Genomic DNA, 9,952 nt, shown 5'->3' with positions numbered 1-9,952 from the left:
AACATGCTAATTTAACTTTTTTTTTCTTTTTATTTATTTATTGAAATTCACAATTTGTCCAATTTGGACATTTAATAATAATAATTTAATAATAATAAATATTATTAATAATTTTATCAATTTTTTATATTTCCATCCTTCATACAAGTGACAATGAATCATAAAAGTTTCATAGAAATCACAAAGATTAGGGGATAAGTATACCACTATCTAATATATTTTTATATATGTATATGTATGTATATTCCCAAATTACATGATAGAATATGAATAATATTGAACAAAATATAATCAACTACAGTACCATGGAAATACAACAGATTACAATTTTCTACCTGTCACCGATTCATCGTCATCTCCTTTCATTCTTTTGACATATGTAAAAACAAATTAACCCGTCTGATATAATCATACCTCGCTCTTTGAATACAAAAATCTATTCAAATGAAATAAAGGGGAAGAAAATAAGAATAAATATAATTACTCAGGTATAATCTTCTCGAGGTATAATTATTCAGTTACAAATGATTCTTTGTTAACAGACTACATTGTACACTACTTCTACACTACTTTTACTTTTTACACTACACTACTTTTCCCGATGGCTGAAGCTAATCGTCGACGTTTATAAGGTACGAATTTCGTCAACGGCGCCATCGGAATCTTTATTTTTAATTAAAAAAAGAAATTAAAATACTACAATTACCATCACTAAGGTCAGCGTCCACAATACACTATGTTTTTCAAGTTTATGTGAACCATCGACAATAACCACATCAGATCCGGACCAATGCTCAGTGCCAACCTTATCCAGGCATTGGAACTGGCAACATCGGCGTCCAACGCGGAATCTCTTGCAGCTCTGTAATAAAAAGAAATCGATTAATTGTACGGATCAATCGTCACTAGACTACTCGAAAATCCAGGTCATTCAAAGAATGAAAGAAGAAAGAATTGCTCCAATTCCACCATTGCTTTTGCAAAACTAGTATTTGAGAACCATTGGTCAAATATATTATAACACTAAACGTACATTTCGGGAAGAATAATTTGTGCTATGAAACAGAATACGATAAAGTTCAAAGGTTACATCGATTTTCAAAATTTTTATTCAAATATTTATATTTATAGTACGCCATTAGCAAAGAAGACATGTTTGCGTGCGTTATCGATTTTACGCTTTTGCCACGCAAACATGGAAATTGCGATTCAAAATTGAATTTGCACTGGAAACGGTTGACGTTACGACATCAATAACATATTTCAAAAACACTGACGATATCATACGGAATCAGAGAGATTCTATGAGAAGTTAAACGCATAATCATCCTATTGTAAATAACAGGAACAGAAAGTACACAAGGAATAATACAGAATCATCCTATCATCCTATCCTATTATACAGGATTGCTTTGATTCGAGCTCAAACATAGGGAAATCTGAAAGAATTTTTCGCAGAATTTCCTTCCCCTTTGAATTGGGTTTTATACAGAACGACTTTAACCTTTTCAAGGAAATACCTATAGAGTGTGACGATCTATGATTTTAAATAGAGAGGTATATCTGAAAAGAGGTGGATGTAAAACGTAGCATATAAAACGTAGATCAAATCTTTATTCAAGGATTTTTTCTCTTCGCAGAGAATCAGGTTTTCAAGAACGATCGAATATGTATGCACTTGATTTACACGTGAAGTTGTCATTAAAAATATTGTTGCGTTTAAAAAGATAAATATTGATTTAAATTTAATGAAATTGTTAGTCCAATTGTTTAAAGCTTAAAGATATGTAGGTGTCACATTTATATAATGAAAACCTGGGAGCGGCATTAATTAACAAACCTAGTCACGCGCACACGTACTTTAAAACCATGCTTGAAAATCGATATACCCTGAAACAATGCATCGTTCTGCGCTTCCAATTTATTTTCGCACGAAGAATCAGTCCATTCATCGTTGCCGTCACCATCGCTACTGTAATCTATATTACTCGAATAAATTCTATATCTTGATTGGAAAATCGCATATTTTAACGAACTTTCTGTGTGTGTGTGTTTTTTTTTTATGATTTTAATTGGCAATTTCCGAAATTGAACTATAGCTTGAGAATAAACCGATAATATTTGAGGGTATATATACATACATCATGTTTTTGATGGGTTTTGTAGTAAAATAATTGTAGAAAAAGCAAACTTTTTAAGAAAAAATTACCATATTCGAGTAATAAATTATAGAAAATTACCAATGTAAATTAAAACTTAAAAAGAAGAATCTATTACACGTAATAAAGAGAAGGACTTGTTCTCGAACGGCAATTCAACAAATACAGTCGTTGCAGAAACATAGTTTTACAAGGGAGAAGAATCTCTCTAGGAACTCGACGATGTCACGTCAAGCGAAAATTCAATAAAGTGATTACTAACCGTATTACCAGCGGCAATCGTGTTACGGCAATTCGTAAATAAGTTAGTCGTTTATTTGGAGAAACGTCGCTGGCAATATCGTCACATTTTAATTACGTCAGCGCTATCAACTGGTCTTGGAAGAAAGTTTTCCATTATGTACTTTTGCCCACGGCGTCGTTCCAACAAATGAATCCGAGTTTTGAATCGCTTTCTCTTATATCACGAATTTGTAACGGTGTTTCTTCAAACTTTAAACGATTGTAATGAATGCCTTTGCGTACAAAGACTGATACCTGGTTCGACTAGAAGCTTCAGCTAATTAGTGCCCCAGTTAATTTGGATGTTCACTACCACGCCACCTAAGAAGTGGCTTCGTGTCCGAGCGGATTTCCCCCAGGCAAAAAAAAAAGAAAAAGAAAAAGGAAAAAAAGAAAAAGAGAAAGAAGAAGAAAAAGAAAAAGAAAAAAAATAGTTAATTTGGATGTTATAAAATATTATATAACCAAGAACTTATCTTTTACTTGGTAGTCGCATAAGAGAAGACCGAGCCATTGAATCGCTCAAATAGATTAGCTGATTCGCTTAACGTATTTTTACTTCCGATGACGTAAACAAGAGCAGAAAGTACACAAGTAATAATACAGAAATGTCAAATGTACAGAGGCATAGATTTCGTTAAATCATTAGCACGTAACATTTCCTTATAATTCTATTTGTGTATAGCAAAATAGCTTGTGTGCTTTCATGAATTATAATTGATATTTAGAAGCTTTCATGTAGGTAGATATATAACTCGTGTTAATTAGTAATTTAACAATACATCATGACAACATATCATTTTCGTTTCTTCGTTTATCTCGTTATGCGCGTAAACGAATGTGTAAATAAAGACATTTAATCAACGATAACATGTAGTGGCAAGCATGATAATTATCGACAAAGGAGAATATTGGTGAAATGATTGTGGTGATTTCACTCGGTGTATCGGTAAATAAACTTTGATAGACATTGCCGGTGAATTCGCTGCCGGTGAAATCGTGTCGATGAAATAATTGTCAGTGATTTAAAGATAACCCAATTTATTGATCTCCCCTTCATAGAGTTGTACGTCTCTCTATAAAACATTTAGCTTAGTCACACTAAACTGGACTGGACTGCAAGTAAGAAGATTGAAATGCAAAATTCACGTGTGAGATGGAAAGTTCGATAAGGCGATTATGTATATTAACCCGAAAGAAAGCTCATGGCTTTGCAACGCGTTACACGCAACACGGAATTTCCCTCGCTGAAATAATCCTATTACAACGATACGATTTTCCTTAACAGATCTCGCAATGTAATTCTCCCTCTGCAACTTTTTATTAGGTTTGAAACACGAGAGTTTCGAAGCTCTGCAAAGTCTCGCGAATCTAGAAGTCGAGTTTCAACGTATTTTCGCTTCTTATTTTATAGCTGTTAATAGTTATTATCTCACTCTGCACGTACATCAAACGTGTACTTATGTAAATCCAAAGGAAACGGAAACAACCGAGAATAATTGAGGATAATTCGAATACGTACCGATTAGTAAAGTGTTTGGCAAAGAAAAAAAAAAAGGAAAATTGTATCGGAGAAATAGGGGAAAAACGGTGGCGTACATCAAGCAATCTTTATGGCTGTAATACATTTGTTATTCATTTATGTTCATTTTCCATCGCGTAACAGACGTTGAAATAACTGGCAGAACGAGCATATAAATCTTGTATCGCTCGACCTGACTTCTCCCGATGGAAAAATATTCACCAGCCAGGGATCGTGCATCGCTAATTACTCCGTTCTACTTTTCAACCGCGTTTCCATCCATACAGAAAAGCAAGAAGGCAAACCCTATCGCACAGTCGTGAAGAGATGCAAAAGCAAGAAACCAACCAACGACATGCCGATCGACATGGTGGAAGCAGTCCTACAGAGGGGCTATTCACCATGGGACACGGACCCTCCCATTACGAGGGCCGCGAAAAGGCAGAGACCGAAGAAGAAGAAGACATCAGCTTCAGCGTCGTCATCGGCGAAGGCGATGTCGTCGATGCCGCCGGAAGAATGAACACCAAGAAGGCTGCAGGAGTCGATGGAAGACTCCTGGACTGCTGGAAGCAGGAGCTGGTAGCAAGCTGGAACCAGACTGCTGGAAGACGGCCAGAGTAATACTGCTAAGGAAGCCGGGAAAGGATCCCAGTCTCCCTAACGCGTACCGGCCGATAAGCATACTCCCAGCCATGAGCAAGGTCTGGGAAAAATGCTTTAAGAAGATCATCGAGAGATGCATCGGAACGGACCCGTTCCATCGGAGGCAGTATGGGTTCAGAAAGAAGAATTAGCTTAGCGAATACCGATAAGAACAGGAAGAAGCTGAAACGGGCACAACGAACGGCCCTCTGCATAACAACGACGGCATACGGTACCGTCTCCCACGCGGCACTTTGCGTGTTCATCGGGATTCTCCCGATTTACATAAAGATAAAGGCGCTCGGAGAGACTTACAAGAGGAACAAGATCCATAAGCCCAGGATCGGTGCGGATGACGGTAGCGAGCTGAAGGAGGAAATGGAGGCGATTCGCAGGAAGGCCCAGGAGGAGTGGCAGAAGGAGTGGAAAAACCACAAAAAGGAGAATGTCACAAGGAAATTAATACCGAGTGCGCTGCTATTTACCAAAAAGAAGATGGACATCGATCATTACACCATGCAGCTGTTAACCGGGCATGGGAGCTTCGGTGTCTATAGGAAGAGGATTGGCACGAACAGCGACAGCAATTGTCTCGACTGTGGAGACCCTAACGACGATGCAGAGCACGCCCTCTTCGCGTGCCCGAAGTGGACGGACAGAAGGATCGAGCTGGAGAACGCTCTTGGCGAGAAGATAGACGTGGACAACCTGATCGCCACGGTGACCGCCAAGAACGAGAGCTGGGATAAATTCAGGCAATTCTGCAAGACCGTCATGTCTCACAGGAGGGTAACAGCGGAGGCCTGGGAGGAAGCAAGGAGGAGAACAAGAGCAACAACAACTACGCGGAGCAGTGAAGGCAAGAATACAAAACAACGAAAAACCGCAGAAGGAGATCAGCCCAGTATTCTGAACTAGCTGAGAAGATGACGAGAGCAATACAGAATATACAGAATAACTGCCCGAAGAAGAAGATACAACGGGGCATGAAAGGACAACCCTGATGACTGCCGACAGGTTTTACCGGGGTTGTCTGTCCTCAAAGCAAAGGAAAAAGGAGGAGGGGTTTTTAGTGGGTATGGCAACAACATCCGCCCGAGTCCCACATAACCCAGTGATCCGCATCACTGGGTATGCGTAACAGCATTTGCCCCTCCTCACGCAAAAGAAAAAAAAAAACAAAAAAGAAAAAAATAATAAACTATACACTCTATCAATTTTAAGTTGATAATTTCGTTATTATATAATTTTTCTTAGTCTAAACTGAATCCAGGAAGAAGAACTTTCATCCAATTACATACTTCATTAATTCATGAATTATATTCGTTACCGTACGTACAAAAAGAAAGTTGACTGATATAAAAATTCAAAGGATAGAACTTCTAAGCTCGCGATTGGAAACAGATTCAGTTCAATGGTTTAATTTGCCATTTAATTGAATTCTCTGGCAATTTCAGCGAACTGTGGCCTTTAAAAGTGTCCCGCATTCAAACGCAAGACTTCTCCTCCACCTTTCCCTTTCTTTCAATTCCAACCTCAAGTAATTGACCTATTAATTCGACGATATATTTACATGCTTGCAAGGGATTCAAACAACTTCGTTGCGTTAAATTCGCAATTATAACCAACACGAATGTCTCAATCAATGTGCAGCTCGAAACAAATAAAAGACAATTAACTTTTCAATATAACGATTGATATGTTTGATGAAGAGAAATGTATGAATTTTTAAAAACGTCTCCTAGTACATTTAGCATTTTTATAATAAAAACTTAGAACACACACGCACACATATACTATTCCATGAAATGATTTACACAGCTATGAGTCTAATCCTATCATATTATAAAGGGATGAACGAACTTTTCCTAATAAATATAACTTTATACAAAATCTTGTTTAAAAAAATTAGTTTTTTATTCTCATTAAATTAATTTAATATCAGAATATATAATTTTAGTCGTTATCAAAATTTTATGTCAAATGCGTTCATAGATACATATATAAATAAATGTCTAATCCTATGTATTTATTTCAACTGAAATCTTAACTTAAATATTTATTAACAATATTCTGACGAATATGCAATGAAAGATAAAAACAACTTTATTTTTCTTATAGAATGTCTCATGCTTCTTACTCATTTTATGTTTCTCGTTGTCAGTGCGTAACTACTTATCAGCCGCATGAATGCTAAGTTTTACTACTGAGAAACGAAGAGACATATAGATGCAAATATACGCTACCTCGCGTGAAAAAACATCAGATACATTAATCAGAAGGAATATCCGATACATATAAAATTCATGGCGTAGTTATTTATACATACGGAATATTTCTTTCTGTATGAAATATTCTTTCTTCTGAATTCTTATTATAAATGTATGTCCATTTCCTACCTTAAAATGTCTCTCCTTTGAAAAACTCCATTTAAATATAACGATTAACAAAATATTACCAATAAAAATATTAAAACGAGATGCTGAAAGAACCTTTTAATGAAGTACAAATGATTATTTCAACTTTTATTCTGTTAAATTTGAATTGAATCGTTTATAAACCGAACAGGTGTATAAAATTTTATTGCGTAAAAATTGTGAAGCTGAAAATTAGGAACGAATAACGAATGAGTAACCTAGTTTCATTAAAAGGTACGTGTACGCCGATCCGCGTAACAACTTCGACACTCCAATGATTATAAAGCATGTATCCTTCAGAGATTTTTTGCGCGAACGCAAGATACCTTTTACACGTGCAACTGAATAAGTGGAACGTGATTTTCAATATTTCTTCTTGTAGAACTTGTAACAACGTAACTGTTTCACGAATATTTTCCCTGACACTTTTACAACGATGCGTAGAAATCTCCTTTTCTAATTAATAATTTCAGCGTTTCTCTGAACAGTTTCGTTGCGATTAAAAAATATACAAAGCTTACGACGTGCTTGTTTAAAAATATTTATATGGAACAAGATTTCGAATTTGTCACATCAATCGCGATCTCAGCAGGTGTAAATTAATTCGTTCTAATGAACGATTAAATTAAACGGCTCGTGACAAAAATTATCCCTGTCCATGTTTGTCTTTCTAAAACTAATTCAAGGCGAGTTAAATGAATCGCTGTGTACCCTATTCGCGCAGCATGTGTTTTAACGACCAGCATGCAAGCGTTAACGGTGTACTTTAGTTTCTCATGGTTGTGTTAAGCTGGTTGCTCTTAGAATGAGCATATACTTACCAAAGGAGGTGAACAGAAGATAGCCTGGCACCATTTTGGCTCCGAATGGTAACAGAAGCATTGAGTGCAAATCGAAGGTCCCGGCACATACATCATTCCATACGAGACAACTTTTCCTTCGAAATCAGTACAGTTTCCTCTTAAAGACACTGAAAACAATTAGCAGCGTCAATATCTTTGCCACTCGACAATCGTACGCGCAGTTACGCTAACCGTTTTAACGCCACGCAACGTGATCGCTCTATTCGCGTACCGTGGTAAATTGTGCCACGATGTATGGTCACGATCATTAATTCGCAACGCGCTCAAGCGTGCTCGTCGCGAGTCATGTCAGAGTTTCCTCTCGTAATTACTTGTTTTTCAAATGATCATAAACCAAATAAAAAAAAAAACACCAATATAAAAAATTACCTCTTGAATCGGAAAACCAAATCCTGCATTATAGAATGTTATCACGCAAACGAAACGCAGAGCATAAATATTTCGCAAACTTTTGAGTGTTTGTTGTAACGCTTCCAGTATAACCGATGAAATGAAGCGCGAGCACGTCGAACGGTATATTTCGATGAAAAAAACAGGATGAAAAAGGGCAGCGCGATCGCGTCGATCGGTACTCCTCGCAAATAAATAAACGAAGCGCTAGCGCGCTGCATAGCACAAACCGATACGGAGTCTTGAAACATCCGACACTAAAACGGTTAATAACATTACTCAAACGACCGTACCAGGAAATTTTTGTTCAACGGATCCGCATTGCGGCTATCACGATGCTTCTTCGTTGCATCGATGCTTCATCGATGAGATTAAAGCACCGTTGAAATAGGTTATTCGATTTCTTACATGGGGAAAAAGTTTTTATATCGTGTTTGCTGTTTTACTTCGCAAGTGTGCTTTACAGTATACGTTAGAACTCCAAGTCGAGCTATCCGAGTTAAAGTCTCTTGAAACTTAAAACGGCACTTAAAGGATATAGGTATAATAGAAGGTTCGTTTAAAATTCAAAAGTGTATATACGTACATATACATTTGAATAAAAATAGCGGATAATCTCAAGTAAAAAAGTAGGTTGGTGTTAGTAAAATGGTTTCAAAATACTTGTCAAAAGTCAAACGACTTGACTAATTAAGAATGGATGTAAGAGATTGAAAGCAAAGGGCATCTAAGAGTATCAATTAAGTAACAAACTCACGGTGACAAAGAGGTTTTCACTCGCTCGAATTCAAATAAATCGGTTAATTTGAGCGAAACTTTAGGTGCACGAGAAGCGACACGCGTCCTCAAGGACTACGAAGGTTCTACTCGAACGAATGAAAACTTTTCTCTGGCCCGGTGTGTATACACAAGACGTGCGAATTTAAAGTGCAGATTGTATTAATTGAAATAATTGGTTGGTTTGATCAAATTAATCGTTTTAAGCTGAAATGACGAAGGTCATCCAAGTAATTGATGTCCACTGTAATTATTTGTTAATCGAGCGTGGAATCGGAACGATTCGACCTCGTTCCAACGCGAATCGTTACTAAGGCAGAGACGGCAATTAATAATTGTCGCGTCATTTGTTCGATCGTGTTCACAAATTCAAATACGGCTGAGTGGCGGAAACCATTTATAACACGTCCCGTACCGCGTAGGTCGTATACATATCTCAGGATGAATTTTTCGTACTTCGCCGCATATATTCTCCATGTTAGACATACCATAAAATATTTCGTGCAATCGCGTATTCCTGTCTAATGTCAGGAATTCTCTTTCCATAGGTCTGCGTTTTCCATATTATCTATTTTGCTTATCAGTAAACATTCTTACAATTTGTGATTAATACTGTACGTACAAGAACGTTAAGTTTTTGACGTTGTAATATTTCACATGAAATAATAATGGCTGTATATCGACTAACTTATTAATTAATTAAATTCGTGTATATCAAGTTTCCTATCATTTAATACTTTCGTGTAACTACAGAGATTTGATACTATCAAATGAAATATAAAACTTGGTAAAAAAACGCGCTTCGTTAGGAAATGAGGGTAATGATGCAAATATTTTTTGTAGCCATTATATAGAATTTCGATGGTATAATTAATCAGTATCAACTTACCAGCCCCT

At 36.7% G+C, this 9,952-nt stretch overlaps 1 long non-coding RNA gene across 1 annotated transcript; it reads right to left on the bottom strand.

The window, feature by feature from the left end:
• Nucleotides 1-218: 218 nt before the first annotated feature.
• LOC126928481 (uncharacterized) lies at nucleotides 219-9,946 on the bottom strand. Its single transcript, XR_007716704.1, has 2 exons — nucleotides 7,847-9,946; nucleotides 219-862 (listed from the first exon to the last, which is right to left on the bottom strand). It is a non-coding gene; the product is annotated as an uncharacterized LOC126928481 (long non-coding RNA).
• Between the last annotated feature and the right edge of the window lie 6 nt (nucleotides 9,947-9,952).

This window comes from Bombus affinis, unplaced genomic scaffold (assembly GCF_024516045.1).
Source record: "Bombus affinis isolate iyBomAffi1 unplaced genomic scaffold, iyBomAffi1.2 ctg00000981.1, whole genome shotgun sequence".
In the NCBI taxonomy this organism is placed as follows: Eukaryota; Metazoa; Arthropoda; class Insecta; order Hymenoptera; family Apidae; genus Bombus; species Bombus affinis.
The sequence above is the reverse complement of the archived record's forward strand: the minus strand, read 5'-3'. Positions and strand labels throughout refer to the sequence as shown.